This window comes from Myotis lucifugus, unplaced genomic scaffold (genome assembly GCF_000147115.1).
Source record: "Myotis lucifugus unplaced genomic scaffold, Myoluc2.0 scaffold_171, whole genome shotgun sequence".
Taxonomy (NCBI): domain Eukaryota; kingdom Metazoa; phylum Chordata; class Mammalia; order Chiroptera; family Vespertilionidae; genus Myotis; species Myotis lucifugus.
Window position 1 is genome coordinate 977,430 of NW_005871219.1, and position 26,937 is coordinate 1,004,366.

Here is a 26,937-nt window from a genome sequence, read left to right on the forward strand (position 1 = left end):
CTTCAGCAGGACATTATAGCTAATTTGCCTACAAACGTCAGGTGGTCATAATAATCTGGCCACTCAGTGTATCTATGCATTAGATATGGCAATGTACAATATTTAGCCATTTATTCTATTTGTTAAGTTTCAAATTAGGGAACTTTTCTAAAAGGGATATAATTCAGGAATTTAGAAAATATGGATTCCATCACCACATTAAAATATCTAAAATATTATTAGGGCACAAAATTTCTGTAACTTTGTATTAATCTACCTGGAATGTTTATAAATTCTTAAAAGAAAATCTAAAGAATATTTATGCTTTTTTTTGTTTGTTTTCACAAATTTCCACCAGACAATAGAAGTTTTTTCTTTCTTCAATGTGTAATTTACAAAATGATACACTAGAGTTTGATGAGAGTTAAAAAAATGTGTAGAGATCAACTTAAGAAGATGTGTGGAGGTATGGTAAACAAAATAATATATTTATTAAATATCTGAAAAGAGATGTGTCAGTTTTAATAAGACAAAAAATGCAAGGTAAGAGTTGAATCTTTCTGGAAAATTAAGGTTCACGTGATTTAGTTTTCACTAAATAGCAAGACACTAGTTTCTTGGGTCAGCTTTGTACAGCTGTCTTCATAACTGATTTGAATCTTTATAGACTAGTAATTCAACAAAATGAGGTGTAATGTTCCATGTTCTCTTATAATGATGTAGGCTTTTTAGCAAAAGCAGATTGTATATCTCGCCTAAATATCTTATCTGAATTTGTGTCTTGTGACTGCTAATGACTACCTCAAATTCTAACTAATTAGCTGTTCTCAGACACTAAAGGGAGGGTTGTAACAAAGAAGCAGAATGCTTAAATACAAGGATAAACTCTATGAAGCTAAGTGTTTACCGTGCAAGCCTGACCTCTTGGTTTTAAATGATTAACTTAAAAAATAAGAGCAAATTGTATATTTGCTTGTCTTTTCTCTATATCTCTTCAGGTTTTAAAGACAAGGTGGTTAAGAAAAAACTTCTTATTAAACACAAAATAGATAAATGGTAACCACTAAATATCTTTGAAGGACTATTTAGCTGCCCACTGAGTACACTTCCAAATTAATGACCCAAAGTGATATCTGGGACAAGGGGCCTGACTATTGCTGGATTGAGCTATTTTTTAATGGGTATATCAATGATCTAGCTTTGTAGACTTGACAATTCTATCTCGTTACTTTAAGCTCCATTTTGATTATAGCCCTGTGGAGCAACATAAAGGAGCAAGGAAGTAGTCTTGGGTCAGATGTTAAAGAATCGTTTGAAGGTATATATTCTCCATAGATATGACCTACGGGTCATTTCTGCTGAACTCTTTTAAATGTTTAATGATTTCATTATTGTACAACTTAAAATGCCTAAATTGTATTTTTTTCAAATAAGAGTATACCATATTTTCTATAGATGGAGTATATTTTAAGTTTGTCTGAAAGGTATTATATGTATCAGCAGCTAAAATCTTCACCTAAAATAAATGCCCATGGTCATCTTAGTTAACTGAAGCCATGAAAAAGCATTTGTTAATCTGCTGATATGGACAGATTGGCTAGGAATATTTTCACTGATGTTTATTTTAAAGATTCTATTTACTCTAGAATCCAAAGTGATAGATTTAGATATTTATTTTACAATATTGTTGTATTTCTTCAGATCCCACTCTCTCTCTTTTTAAGAAATACAATGCCACCTACATAGTAGAAGCTGTATGCTCTGATCTTGACTCTTTTTCTCTCTGGAGATATTTACTGTACTGAAAGTGGTGTTTATATTCTTACACTTTTCTGTGATTTTAAAATTTATATAAGTGGCATCATATGAAACCTACCCTTCTGAAAACAATATTTCTTTCAAAAGTATGGTTAGGAGATTTATTCATGTTGATACACGCAGGCCTTATCCCTTTGTGTTTTTTAAAAATATATATTTTTATTGATTTCAGAGAGGAAGGGAGAGGGAGAGAGAAATAGAAACATCAGTGATGAGAGAGAATCATTGATCAGCTGCCTCCTGCATGCCCCACACTGGGGATTGAGCCCACAACCTGGGCATGTGCCCTTCAGTCCACAGGCTGAAGCTCTATCCACTGAGCAATACCGGCTAGGACTGTATTTTCTTTTAAGTAAGCATCTATTGAAGTGCTTAATGTGTATGATTTTTGAAGCTGCATTTTGAAAACTGCAAAAATCATAAATATACACCTTAATGAATTTTCACAGAATGAACGCATCTGTGTAATGAGTTCCCAACTCAAGAAGTGACTTCCTATTCTTTTTCCAACTTTTAGTTATTATCTTTCCTAATCCCCTACCAGTTACACCATATTTTGACCTCTAACAACATATAATAGTTTTGTCTATTTTTGAACTTTATATAAAAAGAATCATATAGTTTTTGTGTGTGTGTGTGTGATTTGGTTCTTAATATTAAGTTTATGAGCTTCCTGCATGTTATTGTGTGTAGTTAAGTGTTTATCCTGAGTGCTACCTAGAATCTCATTACATGAATATACCACTGTTTATTTATTTCCATTTTATTTGGGGCATTTAGGTTGTTTTCCTGCTTTGGCTGTTAGGAATAATACTTCTTATTAAACAAAAAATAGATAGATGGTAACCAATTAAAGATTCTTGTACATCTCTTTTACATATTTGCTTAACTAAGAGTAGAATTTTTGTGTCATATGACATCTATTTAATTGTGTCAGCTTAGTGTCTGCATCTTAGATCATCTGTACCAGGGTGTAAACATTAGTAGACACTGCCAAGCAGTCTTCTAAAGTGGCTGTCCCCATTTACCCTCTCATTTTCAATATCTGAGCGTTCAAGTTGCTCAACATCTTGCCAATGCTAAGATTGTTAGTCTTTTTTCATTGTTGCCATTTTGGTGGGTAATAATTATTTTTTAACTGCTCTATGTTCCATGGTTTGAATAAAACATGATTATTTTTAAATCCCTTCCTCAATAGATGAACAATTTGTTTTCCATTGCTTATTATTCCAAACAGTACTACAATGAACACATCTGTATTTATCATTTTTTGTGCACATTTGAGAGTTACTCTCAGGCTATAACTTGAACTAGAATGTTTAAATTTCAGAATACCACATCTTTATTTTTACAATATATTCCTAGATTTCTCTCTAATAGTGTTATACATGAAGTGATAAATCATACACATCAGTTTTATTATAAACTAGGGGCCCAGTGCATGAATTCGTGCACCTTGAAAGGAACTGTGGGCCGTGAGGCTGCAGTGGGCACAGGGGAGGGTCTCAGCCCATCCTCCACGCCCCTGCCTGGTCCCTCCCACCACAGTCCCCAGTCCCCTGTCTGCCAGCAGCCCCACTCCTGCTGCCTCCAATCCCACGCGCTGATGGTGCTGGCCCCGCTCGCACCCGCTGATGGCCCGGAGCGAATGGGGCTGGCGCCAGCAGTGGATGCAAGCGGGGTCGGTGCTGTCAGCAGCAGCTGCTGCCCCAGTTACCCCTCAGGAGCAGGGGGAGGTGGAGAAGCCCTCAGGGGTGAGTGGGGCCGGCAGCCACCACTTGTGCCCTCTGACAGAGCCGAGAGATTGGGGCTGGCGCCGGGCACTGGCAGTAGGTGCGAGCGCTGGACAGGACTTTGGTGCGAAGGAGCAAAGAATTTTCAGTAACCACCAGAGGCTCGCCCCAGTGACAGCAACTAGCGCCCTGACTTGGTCTGGTGCCCCCACTCACCTGTTCCACCATCCTGCTGCGGCTGACACCTGCCATGTTCCACGTGCACCCCCTGGTGGTCAGTGCACATCATAGCGACTGGTTGTTTGGTTGTTCCGCCATTTGGTCTATTTGCATGTTAGCCTTTTATTATATAGAATTATACACATTATTTTCAGAGTATAAGTGTTGCTTCTTTGAAAGGCATGATATAAAGATTACTATGATAAGAGTTAGGGAAAATTTAGTGGGGGAAGATGAAACATCCTGCACTGTTTGATTACTCATCATTATATTGTTGTAAAATGCTCATTCTAGTGCCAATTTCAATTCATCTGAATTCTTCCAAGATCCACTTAAGGTAGTTTCTTTCAATCTTTGAAATTTCTTTCTTTACAAGAGTTCTACTTTTCCCTACATAATAGTCATTGCATATATATTGATCTTTATTTTTTCTTTTTAAATTACAGCTGATGTACATTATATTAGTTTCAGGTATATAATCCAGTGATTAGGCAATTATATAATTTATGAAGTGATCACCTCAATAAACCCAGTACCCATCTGACACCATAAATAATTATTAAAACATTATTGATTATATTCCCTATGCTGTACTTTACATCCCTGTGACTACTAGTATTCTGTAATTACCAATGTGTTCTTCTAAATCCTTTCAATTTTTTTACCCAACTCCCCAACATGCCCTTTCATCTAGCAAACTTCAAAATGTTCTCTGTATCCATGAGTCTGTTTCTGTTATGCTTCTTTATTTTGTTTTTTTAGATTCCACATGACTGAAATCATCTGGCATTTGTATTTCTCTATCTGACTTAACTTAGCGTAATGCCCTCTAGTGGTCCATCCATGTTGTTGCAGGTGGCAAGATTTCATTATTTTTCATGGGTGAATCATACTCCATATACATATGCAACACTTCTTTATCCATTCATCTATTGATGTACACCAAGGTTGTTTTCATATCTTGGCCATGGTAAACAGTGCTGCAATAAATATATGAATATATATGTCATTTTGATTTAGTGTTTTGGGTTTCTTTAGATAAATACCCAGAATGGAATTGTTGGGTCCTTCTTTGTCTATTATAGCCTCTTTGTTTGTCTGGTACAAACATTGCTACCATAGCTTTTTTGTTTGTTTGTTTTCATTTTCATGTAATATTTTTTTGTATCCCTTTATTTTCAGTGTATGTGTATCTGTCAATTAAAAGAGTCTCTTGTAGACAACACATGTAAAGGTATTGTTTTGTTATCCATTCAGTCACTGTATATCTTTTGATCAGAACATTTAACTCATTTACGTTTAAAGTAATTGTTGATAGACATGGTACTTATTGTCATTTCATTATTTATATTTTTTATCTTTTTTCTTCTTCTTCTTACAGAAGACCCTTTAATACTTCTTGTGGTGATGAAATCCTTTAGCTTTTTGTTGTCTGGGAGGCTCTTTATCTCTCCTTTGATTCTAAATGCTAGCTTTGCTGGGTAGAGTAATCTTGGTTGTAGGTCCTTGCTTTTCATCACTTTGAATATTTTGTGCCAATCTTTTCTGGCCTGCAAAATGTCTGTTGAGAAATTATCTGATAGCCTTACAGGAGCTTCCTCGGAGGTAACTAAATGCTTTTGATTTACTGCTTTTAAGATTCTCTTTGTATTTAACTTTGGCATTTTAATTATGATGTGTCTTGGTGTGAGCCTGTTTGGGTTCACCTTGTTTGGAATTACCTGTGCTTTCTGGACTTACACAACTATTTTCTTCAGGTTTAGGAAGTTTTTTGCCATTAGTTTTTCAAATAAATTTTCAATTTTTTGCTCTCTTTCTTCCCTTTGTGGCTCCCCTATGATGCAAATATTTATGCTTAATATTGTCCCAGAGATTCCTTGCACTATCCTCAGATTTTTTGGATTTTTTTTTTCTTTTAGCTGTTTTTACTGGTTGTTTTCTGCTTTTTATCTTCCAAATAACTGACTCGATCTTCTGCTTTATCTACTCTATTGTTTGTTACCTGTAATTTATTCTTTATTTCAGTTAGTGTATTTTTCATTTTTGACGGGTTCTTTTTGGTGCTTTCCATGTCCTTTATTATGCTGCTGATGTTCTCACTAAATTCCTGGAACATCCTTATAACTATTGTTTTGAAATTTGTATCTGGTAGTTTGCTTGCCTTCATTTAATTTAGTTCTTTAACTGGATATTTCTTTCATTTGGAACTTGTTTCTTTGTCTCTTCATTTTTTCTGCTTCCCTGTGTTTGTTTCTATGTCTTAGGTAGAACTTCTACATTTTCTGGTCTTGGGAGAGTGGCCATATGTAGCAAGTGTTCTTTTGCTTTGCCTCTTGTGTGGGCTGTGTGCACCCTCCTGTTTTAGTTGAATGTTGATTGCTGCTGGCACTTCACTGGGAGGAAATGATCCTAGGGTGATCTACTATAGGAACTGGCTGCTACTACAGTGAAGGAGCTGCTGTGTAGTGGCTGATTCCACAGAACAGAGTTCAGTTCAGTGGGGCTTTGGTACCTGCTCAGTCTGCCCCTTCAGGATGTCGCTCATGGAGGTAGTTGGGTTGTAATCCAGTGTGATCCGAAGCTGTCCACCAAGGTGCACTGGCCTGGTGCATCCCAGGAGGTGCAGGCCAAGGTCAGCCACCACCTGTGCCCTTCCCGGGACCATCTAACATGAGCTGAAGAGAGATCTACAGATGGCTGCCATTAGTGCCAGGCCTGGGGCCACGTAGCAAGAGGTACGGGGCATGCTGAGGCCAGATGCTGCTTCTTGTGAAATTTTAGGAAAGCCTGGAGTATGAGCCAAGAGATGCTGTTTGTATGGAAAAACCATTGGACACGGATTTGGTGGGCCTGCACTTTGAGTGGGGCGGGGTCTCAGAGAATCGACAGGGCAGAGGAGACAGTGTTATCCGGGTTGATGGAAACTCAGATGTACCACCTGCCTGCTGGCTCTGTGGGGAAAGGGCTGATCAAAGGAACAACAGTCTCTGTCAGGACTTCTGTCTGGGAGACAATTGTCTTTCCAGCCCTGGTCCTTAAGCCAGGCAATTCAGTGCCTCCCCATTTGTCCTTGGTGACTGTCAAGCTACTGCCCTAGCATTAGAGCTGAGAGAGAGAGTCAGAGTAAGTCATTGTGTTGACCTTTAAGAGGAATGTGTGGGACTCCATGAGCCCTCCATCTCACTCAGCCACAATCTCCCCTGGTTTTATAGACAGATGCTATGGGAACTTATTTTGCTGGCACTGGAACCCTTGTCTGGGGGGTTCTAGTGTGGGGCTGGGACTCTTCGCTTATTAGGGGGCGGAGCACCCATAGCTGAGCTATCCCTCCTGATTTTTAACCACCACATGTGAGTGTGGGACCAGCTCATTTTGTTTTGCAGCTCTGCCACTCTTACCAGTCTCAGTGTGGCTTCCTTATAATTTTAGTTATAGGACTTCTGTTCAGCTAGATTTCAGGCAGCTCTGAATGATGGTTGTTCTGTAGTTTAGTTGGAATTTCGATGTGGCTGTGGGAGGTTCAGAGTACCACGTTTACCTGTGAACCACCATCTTGACTGGAAACACAATCTTGATTTTTGATCATAAAGTGGCATTATATATTGAGATAGTTTGAAAAGTTTATATAATTTAATTAATAGTCTACACATTTCTGACATTCTTGTTAGAGATTTGATCCTAAGTAAAATGGCAAAGTGGCACCAAAATTTGCTTTATTGTTTCCATTGAGTTTTACAAAAATAGCATGTAGCTATTATAATGTTTAGTAGCTAATACCAAGATATTTGTCTTTTCCATTAGGTGTAAGGACAGCGACCAAAGCAAAACCTTTCATCTAGATTGTTAAATTTTACACTATTAGTGAGGAGAGTCAGCAGTTGTCTCACAGAAAGATATCTAATTAGCTTATTTGTTGCCATTACTTTATTTTTATAATTGTCATTTCTCTCATTGCCATTTTTCTCAAGATCCTTAATTACTCTTGATCTACTAGTCAACCCCCAGTTTCTCTCTTCAGATGAGAAATGTATATTGCAACACAGAATTTCTTTCAGTCACTATCATTTTCTTTTTTTTTTTATTATGGGCATCAATACAGACTTCTCTTCACCAACAAATGTGTTTTGAATTAAGAAAGCAAATTTTAACTCAAAATTCCATTCAAAGTTTTCAGTGTAAAATTATACAGGTAAATTTTATCTGAGTACTCAATTATCACCAGTTGCTTAATTTTCCAAAATCCTTTATACTTAACTGGTTATTAGCAGACTTGTGCAAAGGTAGTTTTGGGTTTGTTGTGTATTTTTAAAATAATATTTCTACCTCATTCCTGTTTTTACTAAGTTTTCTCATGGTTAAAGTGATCTGAGATTGAATTTGTCAGTTTTTATCATTATAAATCTAGATATATTTGAATTTAAATCTATATAAATCATGAGTTGTGGTGGTTTAAGAAATATTTCTCAATTTCATTATAAAGATGAGTGTAAATGTATATGTTTATGTGCAAACACTTTACTTGAAAATAATTTTTGTTTTCCACCTGATTTTGAGTATTAGTGTCATAAATTACCACCTTATTTCCCACTCCCATAATTATTATGCAGTATTATATAAACTCCTTTACTCCTTATTTAACCCTGTGTCCCCAGTGCCTAGAGTAGTGTTGGTACACAGTCCACGTTTAATAAGTACTTGGTAAGTGAATTTATTTTGAATTTATCTTTCAGAAAAGGACATTGCCTATTTACACTTACTACAAGATGAACGTTAGTCTTTTGCCATCAGGTGCAGTCCTTTGAAATGAGTATTAAGACTTTATAATGTTTGAGCAGTTAACATCTTTTAAGGTTTGCTTGAAGAAAATGGTATTTCTTAATTAAGCCAAAAACAATTCATTTGTGTTAAAAAAAGAAAAAACAATGTCTGTATTAGAGTTCTTAGGGTTTTTGTATACCTTTAAAAATCTAGAAATATAAATTTTGCAAGTTCACGCTGAGGGAGACAGGGATATTATTATCAGTTTTGAGAAATTTTTCTGTAGTGTAACTCCTGTGTGATTTCTCCTCTTGCATAATTTTTTAAATTCCTGGGTCAGTTTCCCTTTTTATAAGTTGGGAATGGAATCATTGATTCCTTGAACAGCTTACATTGAGGATCTATGCCAGTGATGGCGAACCTTTTGAGCTCGGAGTGTCAGCATTTTGAAAAACCCTAACTTAACTCTGGTGCCGTGTCACATATAGAAATTTTTTGATATTTACAACCATAGTAAAACAAAGACTTATATTTTTGATATTTATTTTATATATTTAAATGCCATTTAACAAAGAAAAATCAACCAAGAAAATGAGTTCGCCTGTCACCTCTGACACGCGTGTCATAGGTTCGCCATCACTGGTCTATGCTATAGACCACGTAGTACATTTAAAATACGTTGCCATTTTAGTGGATGTCACCGTTTCAGCTATTATCTTTGTCATGGATTCATGAGTTTTATTCTTATATTGACATTATATTAGTATTTAAGGAAGGAGTAGATATAATTGCATGTGTTTAGACTGCTCTGCTTAACTACAGGTCTCTCAATGATGTTATTGCTATTTTTTGGTATATTTTTTAATTTTTCAATTACAATTTAATATTGCTTTTAAATCTAAGGGACAGTTTCAAATCATTTGTCTTCCCTGAAATAGTTAATATTGCTGCTTGCTTCCTCCTTCTATCATCTCATATTCTCATATCAAATTCTCTCAATTATTCCTTTTCATCAATCTTCTTTCCCAACCTCATAGATTTAGATATTTTTCTGAATTCTATCTTCTCACTCTGTATGTACGTTATTCTAGATAATCTCACTTATCCCCAAAGCTTTGACTATGATCTTTAGGGTTGGGATTCCCACTTCTGTATCTCTACCTCCTATTTCTTCCCTGAGCTTGAGATCTGCATTTACAATTTTTAGCTACTTGATATCTATACTTAAATGTCCCACAGTAATACATCATGTAGAATTAAGCTCATTTCCAATTCCGGACCCACCTATCAAAAGTATGCTTCTTTTATGTCATTTTCTGTCTTAGTGAATAGCAAACACCATTCACACTCAGTTACCTAAGTCAGAAACGTTGGATCATCCTGAACGTCTTTCTTCTTCTCATCTGTACTTTTCTAGTTCCCATTAACTTAATCTCCAAACTTTATTGCAAGCTAGTTTCTCTCCCACATCCTGTTGACCCTACCCTAGTCTAAAGCTTTCACTTGGACTCCTGCAATGACTACCTCTTTTATTCAATCCTTTATATACTTTATCCCATCTGATCACTAGGTAACAAGACACTTTTAAAAATAAAGGCTGGATGATTTTTATTTTCTTCTTAAAATTTTGCATTTGTTTTTCCTTGAACTTAAGGTGGAATCCAAACATTCTTCAGAGTGGTCTACAATCCACTGAAAGAATTGGAGCAAACCTGCACCTCCATCGCCATCTTTGGCTATAGATTATGTTTCTGACTTCTTTCTTACTCCACCTACTCTGGCTTAGTTTCATTAATTGATGGATTTAAGTTCTTTTGTGCCATCTAGGCTTTTGCGCATGTTTTTTTCTTTAGAACTTGGTAATAGATGAATGGAGTAAAGGGTCAGGATGATCTTAAGATATCAAACTTGGTAATTATGTCTCTTTTTAAAAAGACTTTACCCAAGTAAATTAATATATACAAAATTAAGCATCACAGTCTAACATGCATATAAGCCTTCTTTCAGCCTAATCTTCCTCAACCTAAAATATTTCAAAACTTCTTTTTGTATTATGATTGTCCAAAGATACCTTGCTTTCCAGATCTCTTTGCATTTTCTATTCTCTTTGTTTGGAAAGTGCTGCCCTGCTTATGTGGTAGATGAGCCCCTACTGTCCTTCAAGACCCAGGAAAGCACAGCTCTTCTGGGAGGCTTCGAGCTTTCAAAGTTGAAGATGGCAACTTCCTTTATTTCACTTGTATATATTTTGCAGAAGGCTTTGGGGGCTATCCCTGTAACTAAAAATTATAGCAAGCATCACTAATTAGCATTTTTAACCTAATAATATAATCAATAAAATTATGTTGATATGCTTTGTCAAAACTTGATATAAATAATATAAAGCACACACATAATATACCAACTAGACATTTCGAGAAACTTAGTAATGCTAATTTATATCTGTCCTACCTAATACAGTGTACAGTGTTCAGAGAACTTTCCGCTAAATTTTTTCAGTTATAACAGTGGAAACTATAACTTGCATATTCTGTAGGGAAATGATATAAGTGTTAATTCAGCACAAGTCATGACAGGCCAACTGAAAAAGCCCTTGGCATGTTTTCAGTGAAAGAAGGCTCTCTTAAGAGTCTTAAGTTAACCTGTTGAAATTGCTTAGCACTTAAACCTTAATCTGAAAACAAATGATTAAAGAGCATGAGGCAGCAAAGGCTAAACAGGAATGTCAACTGACTATTGTAAAGATTTTAAAAATTGTGCAAAAGTGCTATATTTACAATACACTTTAACGCTATAAAGCTAATTTGAAACAACTATTCAAAAAAGTGTAAGTATTTATTATTTTTTAAAACACACAGCTCGAGAATCCTAGGCTTCTTTGATACATGCCTCCACCCCCACCCCCAATTCTGACAGTCCCTGCAGGCAACCAACAACTGCTGTATCTGTGGAATGTGCTCTTTTGAACTGTACAAAAGCCTTCAGCCTTTGCTGCATTCTGCAAACAAAACTGTCAAGTGCAATTATTTCTCTGATTTAACATAATACAAGGGTTACTTCTCTCTCCTCAACTCTCCTAGTGCCAGAGATGGCCCGTCTACACGTATAAATGCACAAACACACACACACACACACACACACACACACACACACACACACACACACAAAGAATCATTCTTCATAATTAAAATTAAATTTGTTTTTAGAAACACAACAGTTCAACTGAACATAATATGAAATTCAATGGGCATCATATTCCCTTTTGTGTTTATGTTTTAAGAATCCTATTTCTATAGACAGATTCAAGGATTGAATGGAATTAGTCCTTTTAATTATATGACTAGGATCTTCAGCTTGAAATCTTTCCTACAGGAAAAAAAAAAAGACAAACACAATAGTTATTTATATTCAATACATTTACTAAAATCTCATTAGAGTTAATAAGAATATGTCCTTCCAAATGTGAATATCTCTTGATATTCAAAAGAAAATAAAAAGTAAAAGGTAAAATAAGTGCTAAGAGTAGCACAGATATTTAAACTCACCCACTAGTTAAATGTTAGACTAGAGCATTCATCTAACCTAGATCCAATATAAACTGTTTTTCTTCACTGAGTATGTCCTTGACATTATGCATACCTGAGTATTTTCTGCCTTACAGATATATTAAACTCATTACTGAAGAGTTATTTCTATTTTTCATGTACATTAATGTTTCCAACTGTTGATATGTATATATCAGCTGCATTACTCTATTTGAAAATACTTGAAGTTCTGTCCCTAAATTTAAGAAATGAGGAGGTAATACACCATCATTTATTCTACATGCAAAAGATGATTATTCAGCCCTGGCCAGTGTGGTTCAGTTGCTTGGGCATCATCCTATGCACCGAAAGGTTGCCAGTTCCATTGCTGGTCAGGGCACATGCCTGGGTTTTGGGCTCGGCCCCCGTAGGGGGTGTGCAGAAAGCTGACTATAGATATTTTGCTTTCACATCAATGTTTCTCTTTCTCTCTCTCCTTCCCTCTGTCTCTAAAAATCAATAAAAATATTTTTAAAAGATAATTACTCAGTAGAACTAGACATAGCTTAGTGTGTGGAACATAATAAGTGTTCAATAAAGGGCTAGCTGTACTTATCATTGTTTATCATTATAATCAACCAATATTCCTCTCTGTAAAAAATTCAATAAAATATATTTTTAAAAAAGAAAAGTTATCTCATTTAAAATTTTGTGTCCTATATGACAAAAAAGTCTTTCTTTTGAACATAAATGAATACTTAATTCAGAGAAGTTTGACTGATTAAAAAGAGAACATAGACACGTGCACACCACAAACATTTTGTCCATGATTAGAAATTCAAACCTACCTAACAAGGGAAGCCTCCAGAACCAAAAGTTTTTCTTAAAGTCATCCATTCCTCTCCTTATCCATTGCAGTAGCCTTTCAACTCATGTTTACTAGCAGGAGTTCTTAAGCCTGGACCCTTAGCCTGCACAGGCTCCTGATAGCAATGAATTGCAATATAATTAGTTTTCTTTGTAGTTCTATACATTTTATGCATTTAAAAATGATATTCTGATAAGGGATTCATAGCATTCACTGGACTGACAGAAGGTCTCAGGTCACCAAAAACAGCTAAGAGTCTATTTCCCACAGAGCACCACCAAAATGCTCTATTAATAATGTTAATCATATTGTGTCACTCCTCAGTGTTAAAGCCTCAACTTGTACTTGGAATAAAATATGAACTTCTTAGTTTGGTTTTGAAAGGCGCCCTCTATATTGGTTTCCACCTAGCTTTCCCACCTTGTCTATGGCCACCTTCTCCCTGGCTCACTTGCCTGGCATCGCTGACTGTCTGTCAGTCCTTGGAACCTCCCTGACTTGGGGCATTTGCACTTGCTGTTTCCATAGTTTGGAATGCTCCTCTCCAGCCCTGGCCTGCTCCTTCCTTAGGTTTCAGTCTAAATTCTATGTCGCTGGGAGCTGACATTATTCATACCTGAGCATTTTCTTCCTTACAACTATATTAAACCCTGTACTGGAGAGTTATTTCTATTTTTCATGTGCATTAATGCTTCCAACTGTTGGTATGTACAAATGAATTATGAGCTGCTGGGAGCTTTGCTGACCTTCTTATCTAAAGTAACTCCCACTCCTCTATTCTTTTGTTTTTTTTCCATAGCTCATACATATCATCTACTTAATTATTTGTAATAAATAAATATGGTTGTGTAATTCCTGTTTTTGTACTAATGTGCAAATTCCATGGGGGCATGGGATGTGTAAGTCTTACTCAGGTTGTCATTTAGTGTAGGGCCTGACCCTTTGTAGATCAGTAAATATCTATTAAATGAATGAATGAAGTGGGGGCACATGAATGGGCTGCTATTTGGAATGTATAAACTCATTTGTTTACTTGTAAACGCATTTATTAGACAGTGAGAATGAGAGACCAGCTATAACATTTAGATCCTGAATAGCTTTCTGAGTAATTCACAAGCTAAAGTTGAATGCTTTAATCTCTTCAGTTTTTCAGAAATTGAATTTCATAGTTCATTATATGGTAAAGGAACCACCAAGAAAATAAAAATTCAAGAATTATGTTTAACTTCCTTTCATATGTTATACGTTCTATCTGCCATATACCAAGCCTGTATCCAGTTAACACTCATAACTTTGTCTTTTGATTGATTCACTTGATTGCCATATACCAAAATCATATGTATATCTATTGAAATTGATTTCCTGTCATATATAACATTAATTAACACTTGGAGTACGGGTGAATTTCCCGCCAAAATATAAGATGGCTCTGTCTTTTGGTTTTGTTCCATCCACCAAAAGGGTGGATTACAAACAAATATTTGGTAATACGCAGTTACAATCGGCCCGAGTTTACACGTTTCCCGCACTCCACCGCAAATCTATATGAACTGAGTTAAAGACGGCTCCCGCGGAGTACGCGCAATTCACGCGAGCCGACTTAACTCGTTTCCCGCACTCCAAGTGTTAAAAATATTTTAGCATTTGTATAGAAAGTTATATCTCAAACTTATGATAAATACTTTTTATCCTGTTACAAAGTAAATTGTCTTTTATTATTCTCCAATTTAAAGTATGTTTATTTGAGCTGATTCTTCTATTAAAATGGAAGATTCATTTTAATGATGAATAGAATTGAATAATAATTCTTTTATTTATATGTGGAAATCAATCCCAGAAAGGTATACTCTCCATTTTCCTATATGTCATGTCATTTGAGGGGTGAGTATTCTTTAGTGGAGTTGGAAAAAGGGTTGTATATAGTACTTTGTTTCTCTAATGTAAAGTCAGTGATAACCTGAGAATATTTTTCTTACTATCTTAAATAACCAGAATCATATTATCCTAGATGGCCTTGTAGTCTATAAAAATGAATAAAACAATAAAGTATACTTTATACCTTGATCATGATTTTGAGGATTCTTGATGGCAAAAAAAATATAATATAATATAATATATCACCTTTATTCTTTTAATTCATTAGAACTCACTAAATACCAAGTGGTTCAAAAAATGAATAAAGATATTCTTTTTCCTTATTTCACTTGTAGCTCAACATAATTCCATAACTGATTATTTTTAGTCTTGTTCTTTTCTTGGCAATACTTATACTTTGGAGAAAATTTCATGCAGATGAGTGCATGTTTATAAATGAATATTTATGGAGGAAGTTTTACTTTAGGTCTATTAGGATATAACAGGAAGGGAAAAGAAGGTATATACTCTCATTTGATGCACTTCACTATTTCCTTAGACTCTGAGAACACAAGGACAACATTCATATGCTATTGCTTAAGTGATAAGTGCCAAGTACTACTGCTTTTTCTCTCCTCATTATTAAATGCAACTGTTATGACTGATCTCATTTCTTAATATTTGCATGCCTTCTTGATTTTTCCTCCTCTCTCCTGTATTATTTTCTTTCCTCTCCTCTTCTTTCCTTTCCTCTCCCTCTTGCTTTCTTTCTAGCCATTCCTATCCTTCTTCCAAAAATATATAATGAAATGCACTTGATATCAGAAAATATAAGGAAATAAACAAATCAATCAATATAAAAAGAAAAATTGGTGTCAAATAGTAAAATGTGTTTCTGCTTGGGGAAGGGGATGTTGTCCGGTTCTATGGACTAAGGGAGGGGAAGCAGATTAGCCTAGTTCCTTCTTAAATATCTTTATTCTTATTCCAGAGGTACCTCGTTCTACAATGTTGTGGGCTACTGTAGTATGGGTCAGGTTTGCCCCACCCTGGTGTCAGCTAAGGATTCAGCTTTTTAAATGCTTGTTTAAGCAACTATAACTCATATGCCAGTTTTCCAGCTTCCAAAATTTTGTTGCTGTTTTGAATATTCTATCTTTGAAGGTTTATTCCTATTTTGAACAGTCTTTAGCTATCATTTTTATATTGCTTATAAGAGGAACAAGGAATAAAGGTATTGTGTTCCATTTCTGTTTTTAATTGGAAGTTCAAGTTTCATTTTCAGCAAATATATGTGAGGTTTCTAGTTACACATGGAAGTAGAGAAAGAAGCACTCTCGAATAATGCAAAATCCCAAGAGTGAGACTATGCCTGTGTCACAATAAAAGTACTTACCCTCATCCATACCTATTAGTTCCCCACCTCCCTCAAGTGTGATTTGAGGTGAGGGTGGGGATAAAAACTAGAGACACCTATATGCGCAGGCGGACACCTAAGCACAAATGCTTAGGAGGCATATAGCATTGGTCCACCCATAAAAAATTTCCTTTTAAGGATTGTGACATATAACCTGATTTACTAACTTCTTTTATAAAAAAAAGTAAACAAATTTTAAGAGAAGTTTTATGTTTACAGAAAAAAATGAGCAATAATTACAGAGTTCCACTATTACTTAGCTCAGTGGTTCCCAAACTTATTTGGCCTACCGCCCCCTTTCCAGAAAAAATATTACTCAGCGCCCCCTGGAAATTAATTTTTTTTAAATTTTAATAGCAATTAAACAGAAAGATATATGTATTAATGTTTCTACCTTTTTCGTAAAATATAGTAAAGAAAGGTGTAAATTAGAAACATTGAAGTTTGAAATTATGAAACTATTGAACTCAGAATGGAAAGGTAATACAAAAAAAGTTAAAACAAATGCACCTGTGGCCATCACCGACCCCTTGGATCACTGCAGCGCCCACCAGGGGCGGTAGTGCCCACTTTGGGAATCACTGACTTAGCCTCTCCCCTCAAAAGAATTGTTTCCCCTATTATTACCATCGTGCATTAGAGTGCTGCATTTACTACTCTTGATGAACCAAAAATGATACATTATTAACTAAATTCTGGAGTTCACATTAAGCTTAATTTTTGTGTTGTGCAGTTCTGTCAGTTTCAACACATATATAATATCATGAACCTACCATTACAGAATCATAGAGGAAAGTATCACTGCCCCCCAAATCCTGTGTTCTACCTCTTCTCTGTCTCCCTCTTTCCCCTAAAGCTCCTGGCAGCAATTGGTCTTTTATTATTGCTATAGTTTGCCTTTTACAGAGCATCATGTTATTCAATCATACAGAAATGTAACATTTTCAGACTGACTGCTTTGACTTAGCAATATGCATTTAAGGTTCTTCTGTGTCTTTTCATGGTTCAATATGATAGCTCATTTCTTTTTGTTGCTGAATAACATTTCCTTGTATGGATGTATTCGTGTACTTATCCGTTCACTTACTGAAGAACATGTTGGTTGCTTCAAAGTTTTTGCAATTATAAATACAGCTGCTATAAACATTCATGTGAAGGTTTTTGTGTGGATATATAAGTTTTCAACTTATTGGTAAACACCTAGAGTGTAATTTCTGAGTCATATGGTAAGTCTACATTTAGCTTTGTAAAAAAATGAGCAAACTGTTTTCCGAAGTGGCTATGCATTAACATTTTTTTTGATTTAGACATAGTCTAGATTGTTTTCTAGGGTAATATTTGTGGTAATCAATAGTAATATGTATTTCACTTATTGTTTACATAGGTAAAATTCATTGCAAATGTTTTATGATTTTAGATTTTTACTGCTATATTGCTTTATATTGTTGTCTTGACCCTAACATTGCTAGAAGAGAGATTTTAATTAAAAGATGCTGTATAGCCCTAGCCGGTTTGGCTTAGTGGATGGAGCATCGGCCTGTAGATTGAAGGGTCCCAGGTTCAATTCCGGTCAAGGGCACATGCTTGGGTTGTGGGCTTGATCCCCAATGTGGTGCATGCAGGAGGCAACCCATCAATGATTCCCTCTCATCATTGATGGTTTTGTGTCTCTCTCTTCCTCTCCCTTCCTCTCTGAAATCAATAAAAATATATTTAAAAATACTGTATAAATTTAAAGTAATCACATTAGATACTTTAATTCCCATGAAGTAAAGGAATTCTTAACACTTTAGAAATAAACATACATAAGTGGAAAACTATGGACTGTGTTTGAATGATGATGTTTTATTTGCTTGATACTTCCTTTACTCATTCAGTAAACACTCATTGAGCATCTATGGTCTGTAATTTTAAAGAGGCTTCATTAATTACAAACATGTTTGTACCTGAAAGAATGTACCACAGGAAACTGCAGGACATCTAGTGTGCCTCACCCTTAACTATTACTAGAGGCCCAGTGCATGAAATTCGTGCAAGAGTAGGCCTTCCTTCCCCTGGCTGCTAGCACCAGCTTCCCTCTGGCACCCGGGACCCGAGCTTCCCTCTGGCACCCGGGACCCGAGCTTCCCTCGCAGCCCCAGCTTCATCCGGAAGGTCGTCTGGTCTAATTAGCATATTATGCTTTTATTATTATAGATTATGACAACAAAAAATGCTTTCGCATTGCTAAAAAAGACTGTTTGATTATTAAATGGTGAGTGTATTTTAAATTCAGTTTGTTCTTTATTATACCTTATATCTCACTATAAAATAAATTAGTGGTTTCAGAAATCAGTCAGTGATGGATTAATAAAGTTACATTTACTTAGCTAAGGATATCAGGAATATTATGAGAATAGCTTCAATATGTAAATTAGAAAATTGAAAGATGTCGTTAGTGTGGGATAGAAAGGTAAGTTAATTGTACCACGCTGTATCCCTGCACATGGAAAATACAGTTCTGAATCTCCTGTGCATAAAGACTGATTTTTCTTTTTATCAATAATAGCCAAGAAGATGAAAAAAAGGGAAAACTCATTAACATTGTACCTTTCCTATATTATGTTTAAAATTAATCTACAACAGCTTTTATTTTACTTTCTATGTTTTTGTCTTCATTACTTCAAGCATCTTTTCTTTAGTATTTGCTATTCCTTTGTAATCACTGCATGTCTTCTTCCTACTGCCTTCTTAAATCCTGCTGCATCGCTTTTTTGCCTTTCTTTCTTTAATCTTTTCTCTTCTGTTTAATTTTTAAATCCTTTGCCCTTTATCTTTCTTTCAGTCTTTTTTAGCTGGTCTCCCTTCCTTTGATATCTTCTTAAATGGTATTTCTTCTTAACATTGTATTTCATTGATTTTTTTGTTTTATCTTTTGAGTTTTAAGTTTTCCTTTGTATATAAGGACAACCTATTCTACTTATCTATACTGAATTAAAAAGAGAAGGCACTACTAAATCCTCCATATTAAATGAAAACAAACAACAACAATGTTTAGTCAAATTAATTGTGTGGATACTGAAAGATTTATGACACATTTTCTTCTCTTTTATTTTCTTTTGTTTTGGATTAAAGCCCAAATAATTGATGTGCTGATACAGAGCAAATCCAGTTTATTTTCTAATTTGCTAACTTTAAATGTATATAAAATATACTTTTGAGTCAAACATTTGTTGTAGTAGATCACAAGTAATTTTGCCTTTTATAAAATGTTTGGGATTAACTGGAGTATATTTATAATGTTATTATGAACACAGATGAAGGGCATAATAAAAAATAAGAGACTATGATGAAATTGTTTTTCTTCCACAATCTTAGTTTATCTGTCCAAATATTCAGTAGATTTGGTTTAATATATGCTAGATTTTTAATATTAATAGCCGTTTATCTTGGAATTTAAGGATGATCTGAAGCAAATACATCAACCAAACTTTACGAAACTAGGTTGGTTCTGGTTTATGGGTCTGTCCTGGGTACTCGAAGAAATAACTGAGACAGCGCTCTAGATAGTCACCTTCACAGAGGGAGAGGAGCAGATAAGTATTATAAGGAAAACCAGAAGTGCATGAAATCTTAGATATATCATTTCTGCTTCCAGCAAGCAAGAGATGTGTTGAGGGACATTCTACAGTTGAAAGAGAGATCAGGTGACTTGCCTTAGTTCATACAGAGAAAATGGCAGAGTTAGGAATTGAATTCAGATTTACATTATAGATAATTTTCTTCATATTTGTCTTATGTATTTATTTATACATTCTGCTGATTACAATTCCTATTTATACTCAAGCTTAATTTTTTAGTTCATTCAATAGGTAAAATATAATATTCTCAAACATTTTTTCATTGCTGCTTATGATAGCTTTATATTTATACAAATATATATTAAATTGTTATTTGTATGTTATGAGACACATATTATTTATTATCTACCTCATTAATATTTTAAACAATAGTTCTATTTTCATTAATTTTATTGAATAAATATTACTGAAGCTTATACTATTCTTAAAGCTAATTGATAGAGTTGTTTTTTCCTCTCAGATGATCATTTTAAAATTCTTATGGGCTTTTTTTTGATAATCTTGTGGTATTTGCTGGATTCTTTCTGCCTACAGTTAGAGTAGTTTGCATTTATTCTGCCCAGAAAGAAGGGGCTTTTTAAGTATATGTCAAATAGCCACAGGATTTTAGAGGTGTATATCAAATATATTCAAAATAACAAACTATTTCCTGAGAAACAGTACACTTTAGAAATAATAATAGTATTTAATAGTATAGTTTATATTAAGAAAATTTTAAATTACCTTTTCCTAAGTAGTATTTTTAATCCAGTCTTTGAAAGTAGTTGTATTAATATTTATTTATTTATTTATTTATTTAGGAAGAGAGAGACAGAAACATTGATGTGCAAGCAAAAACATAAATCGGCTGCCTCCCGCATGCCCCCTACCGGGGATCCAGCCTGCATCAAGGGCATGTGCTCTGACCAGGAATCAAGAGGCAACCCCTGGGTGAACAGGACAATGCCCAAGCAACTGAGCCACACTAGCCAGGGCTAGTTTTTGTTATATTGTAAATAAAGGAATGAAATATTCTTTGCTAATTTGATAATTATAGACCATTAATTCCCTGTTAAAACAAACTGGAGATTTTCTAAAACTTCCTTTTGAAAACATGCCCCACTAAAGATACCTAGGCTGAAAATCTTGGAAATACAGGTTGGTATTCTGTGTATGTGTATGCATGTTTAAAATGAACTCTTGGTGCTCTTAGTGTATTGTGATTTATAGCTTTCATCAATCTATGTAATTTACAAAATATGGTTTTGCAAGTCTCAATATCACCTGGGAGCTATTGTTAGACATACAAATGTTTGGGCTCCATCCCACACCTGTTGAATCTCACATTGTCCTATGTGTGGTCAGTAGCAATCTATGTTTCAATAAATTTTACAAGAAATTATGATGCAGCCATGTCCAAGTTCCACAAATTTATATGACCTTCTTCTTGGATTAATACTATTTTACTTGTAGTTTTTTTTGTAATAAATGTTCTTAATATAGAGTATTTAAGTGGGCTATAGTATTCAATAACACCTAAAGTTTGTAGGTCATATACCATTTAGTACTGATCACCATAACAAAATACCATAGAGTAGGTTGCTAGACAACAGAAATATATTGTCATAGTTCTAGAGGCTGGAAGTCCAATATCAGGGTGCCAGCATAGGAAAGTTCTTGCTGATTTGCCTACTCACTGTATCATTGCATAATAGGGGCAGTGCGGGGAGGAAGAAAGGGAGAGAGAAAGAGGGAGAAAGGAACTCTGGCATCTGTTCTTATAAGGGCACTAATCCCATCATGAGGGCCCCACCCTATGAAGTCATCTAAACTTAATTACCTCTTAAAGGCCTCATCTTAAATACCATCACATTGGAGATTAGGGGTTCAATATATGAAATTGGTTGGGGGGCACAATTTAGTCCATAGCAGTCCAATTTCTGGTAAAAAACAAGAGATAATGCTAAAATAAAAAAACATCTGGAGTCTAGTCCCTAGTCCTAATTCCTAACCTAAGTAATAGTGCACCTCTTTAATTTTTCTTGCTGTTTGAAATTATATTAAAAATGTAAGCTATAAGTGACATAAGATTGTTGGGAAATTCAAATGTAATGAATGTGTGAAAGATGTATATAGACCACAGCATTGTATAATGGTAATTAAAGATTATTATTTTTTTGATCAGTATATTTTGATTATAAGTCAGCTGCCTATAATCAATAACTAAGCCCATCTAAGTAATAAACCATATGATATCCAAATACTGTACTATTTGGAATAAATAGGTCACTGGCAGTCATGAGGGAGCATTGAATTTGATCATAGAAATTATCCAGACTACTCTATATTCTACCTGATACAGAAACCAACTCTAGAGAAAACCAACCTTAGCTTGAACAGAACCAGTAGAATGTGTGTGTGTGTGTGTGTGTAGACATATTTTAAGGAATTGGGGGCTGGTAATTCTGAAATCCCAGGCCAGGCTCCCATGCTGGAGATCCTTGGAGGATCTGATGTTGAAGCTCAAGTCTGAGGGTAGTTTGGAGGCAGAATTCCCTCTTCTTCGGGAGACGTCTCTCCCTTTTCTTGTAAGGCTTTCAACACACTGAATGCGGCCCATTCACATTCAGGAGGGTAATTTGCTCTACTCAAATGTTAATCCCATCTAAATATCACCTCCATGATGCCATCTACACTGGTGTTTGACCAAAGATCTGGGTACCATGCCCTAGCAGATTTGACACATAAAATTAACCTTCACATCATCCTTAATATTTAGGGTCAATTTACATAGAAAATATTATGTAAATCTTCTAATTTTGAAATGATGTGAACACAATACATAATAAATTGATGTATATGTAAAGTAATGAATGAATAAATAGAAAAATGTGGGTCGATACCAGGTGCATTACCTTTACTTATTCCTTAATAAAAAAACGTTCAATTCCCTCTCAACTTTGTGGACATTTTAGAAATGGAGCAGCTAACAGAAGTGTGTGTAGAGCACATTGATTCAAAGACATAGTGATGAGTCCTAGCTGATTTGGCTCAGTGGATAGAGCATTGGCCTGTAGACTGAAGGGTCCTGGGTTCCATTTTGGTCAATGGCACATGCCCGGGTTGGGGGCTTGATCCCCAGTAGGGAGCTTTCAGGAAGCAGCTGATCAATGATTCTCATCATTGATATTTCTAACTCTCCCTCTCCCTTTCTCTCTGAAATCAATAAAAGATATATTTAAAAATCAAACAGACAAAACAAAACAAAAAAACCCAAATACATAGTGATGAGTCACAGAGCTCTTGGTTTGGCCTTAGCTGATATAGTTATCACATCAAGCAAAATCCATAAACTGAAGAAGGGTAGCTACTATATTGAATGTACGAATTGAGATCTAACAAGGATTTTGGCACAGTGCTCTGAGTATAGCAAGATGAAATTGAATAGGATGAATATAAAATCTTGTCTTAAGTTTTAAAAAGTTGTACAAGTGCGGATGAAGACTTAGAAAATACATCAACTCAAAATACCAGAGAAGGTTATAGGAATTGCTAAAACAGATTGTACATTCAACACAGCTGTTGTCTAATATGGGATAAAAGATAAATATCAAAGATGACCTTAACTAAGGCAATATAGAGGATATGTCCTTCAAATCATATTCTGTCTTATATTATAACTAATAGGTTGAAATTAATTTTATATATATATATATATATATATATATATATGTTGTGTATTTTTTTTACTTTGGATTATAAATTTTATTCTCTAGTTAGTCCCATACTCACAAAATCAGCCCTCAATTAATGTTAGTTCAATTGACTTAAAAGTAAACATCACTAAATAGCTTTGGGAACAAAACTTTCAAGTGATATTCTGTAATGAAAAGCTGATTGATAAGATAGCAGAAGTGTAGTAAGGCAAATGATTTATTAAGGGAGAGGTTTCTGCCAGAGTATGACCTGAAGAATTCAGATCAATTTATAACTACAATTTTTCTTAAAACCATTTCTGCGTGTTTTGATCCTGACACAGATATAATATTTGAACTTGAGTAATTTATTCAGTCATTCTGAGCCTCCTATATTGCCCACTGTAGGGGTTATGATTGGCGAACACATTGCACTGAGAGGTCTGAGGATTTTCATATGGTGAATAGAGGGACAGGAAACATTGTCAAATGAACACAATATTTATTAAATCTTGATCTTTTGCAGAAGTGACATTTATAGATCTCACACAACTTCTGTAAAACAATCAGATGTGGAACTATTTAGCTAATAGTAGTATTGATTGGTGTGTCATTTCTATTTGCTGGTACAGAGTAGGAATTTCAAAGTTGATGTTATTTGACCAAGAACTGTGAAGCAATGTTATATTTTAGCTCCACATTCCTTTGACTTTATTTAAATGATCTAATTTAAAGGTTATGTATCTTATATTTTTCTTTTAATTTGTTCTTTTAATTTTTTAAAATTTGTTCTTTTGTTTTTTTAACATTTCTTCCCCAAATGCTTTCACTTTATTCTTCTATTTATACATTCTCCTGCTCCCATATTTGGGGGCAGACCATGATGCAAGCTCAGCCATCCCGCTCAGAGTCCTTTTCTGCATCACTTTCCCTTTGCTCATTCCCCACATTCACTCACCTCAACTCCAGTTCCCTGTCCAGTTGTTCTCAGGGGTAAGAGAGCAGAACAAATAGAAGACTGAGCTGACTCCCACCCCCTCACCCCAAATGCAAGAGAGCAAGCCTAGATAGAAAGGATGCAGATTCCAGTGAGAGATGGGGGCCTGTTTCCAAGGCAGGGGGGCCATCTTCTCAACATGGCCACTGGTTGGTTCCGTTTGGGTCATGTGCTGCCCTGGATCTGGGGTTTGCTGTGCCTCCAACTGACTGAGGAGGAGAGGAATGTGAGGGCACTACAGGGGGTCCACAGACAGCTTGGAGGCCAGCGGCTGCCACATTGAGAAAGAATGCCTGGGCTTTGCAGGATGCTGAGTTGGTTCTGTACAACAAGGGCCACACTGTCACCCTTCTGGAACACTGTGTCATGAGGGCCTTCCCCAAACAGCACAGCATATAGCACACAGCCTAGGGACCAGACACCAGTCTGCTCATCGATGACACAGTGCTCTGGCCCGGGAGGAGATGGTGCATCGCTGGGCTGCCTAGTCCTGTAGGGCCAGAGCCTGGAGGGAGCCCTCCACATGGCATGGGTGCATGCTTGATCCATGGAACCCAAGTGCATTAAAACTGGTGGCCCCTCATCTGCAAGCAAGATGCTGGTGAGCTGTATGTCCCTGAGGGCTTGACCCTGGGCATGAATGACCTCAAGGCCTCTGCAGATACCCAGCAGCAGCTGAAGGATTTGATCTTCAGTCAAGAAGTTGCCTTAGTGTTTCAGCCTTTCTATCTCCTTACATAGTGTACCTCCCTAGAAGAGGGGTACTAGCAGCCAGGCCTCCTGTGTAATGCCCTGCTCCCTCAGACAGTAACCCACAAGGAAAACGATGTTGGGGTGATGGAAGAAGCCACGCATGTCTACTTCTCATTGGGCCTCCTCCCCAGTCCTGCCCTCCTCCAGTTTCTGGATGAAGAGGTGGCACTTAGTGTCCATGAAGACAGTTCCCCGAGGATAGACTCACAGTGTGTGGCCCATAAAGTCTCAGTCATCCTCCTCCAGGCCAGTCAGAAGCTGCCAAGGGTTTGCCCAGTTCGAGTTGGCTCTTCCTGCTCAGGTGCTAGGGGCCCAGCGGCTCATGCTGCCTTCCTTGGCCTAGAGGTTAATTCGGTCTTTTAAATCACTGTTTTTCTCGACCTTACTACTTAAAATGTGTTTTCCAAATACTGATCATTTCAAAGAAGTGTCCTTCATAAGTAATAGGTAACCTCATTGAAGAAATTTGAAATGAAACATACAAACTTTGAATTTATAATTTTACTGATGTATTATTTCTTAATTAGCTACACCTTACCTAGTTTATAAAATAATTTTAGTTCTTTTCTGCTGCATATATACTGTCTAGGGATTTACTTTTATTAAAGGCATTGCTAGATCATATGCCTGATAATACAGTTCTAGAGTCACTGTAAAGGTTGCAACCATATTAAGTTTCAGTTTAATAAAAGATGACCTGAATACTGTATCCAGCACTCACCTTCTATAGTTAAGCAATAGCTGAAAATTCCATAAGGAGCAAGAATATGGAAATAGGGCAATTAACTTGTTATAAATATGAAACTGTACTTGAGAGTACTCCAAAGCAGTCAGATATTTGGGCCCAAATGCATTGCCAGTTCCGAGTCAAAGAATTTCAAGGAATTTAGTTACAATTAAACTTTGAAAGAAAGGGAACATCTTCCCTGAGAACTGTTCTATCTTTCTGTCCATCTATCTATCTTTATTATCTATCTATCTTTATTATCTATCTATCTTTATTATCTATCTATCTATCATCTATCTATCATCTATCTCATCTATCTATCTATCTATCTATCTATCATCTATCTATCTATCTATCTATCTATCATCATCATCATCATCTATCTCATCTATCTATCTATCTATCTATCTATCTATCTATCTATCTATCATCTATCTATCTATCTATCTATCTATCTATCTATCATCATCTATCTCTATCTATCTATCTATCTATCTATCTATCTATCTATCTATCTATCATCTATCATCTATCTATCTCATTTTTCAAACATCTCCCATTTTGAGCAATTCAGTTTTCAGCCAAGTTGTTCACAGGAAAAATGTCTCCGTTGTCAAACCAAGCTTTGGTTTTTGATCTGACAGCACTTTCATGCTGATATCTCCGCATGACGAAAAGCATCTTTCAGGCAACAAACAAAGGAGAGAATGCTTCTGTTGCTTGTGAAATCAACGATTAGCACAATTTTAAAACATAAAGAGGTCATCAAGAGTGCTAATGTTGCTAAGGGTGTGAAAGAAACAATGATCACAGGCAATTGAAGAGGGAGGAAAACTGTTGTTGATTTTGATAAACTGAAAGCAGTTAGCCAGTGACAGCATTTAGGACAGTGGTTCTCAACCTTCCTAATGCCGTGACCCTTTAATACAGTTCCTCATGTTGTGGTGACCCCCAACCATAAAATTATTTTTGTTGCTACTTCATAACTGTAATTTT

At 35.7% G+C, this 26,937-nt stretch overlaps 1 pseudogene; it reads right to left on the reverse strand.

Moving 5' to 3' along the window:
* Positions 1–11,747: 11,747 nt before the first annotated feature.
* On the reverse strand, positions 11,748–25,436 carry LOC102426827 (annotated as a pseudogene).
* Positions 25,437–26,937: the final 1,501 nt, after the last annotated feature.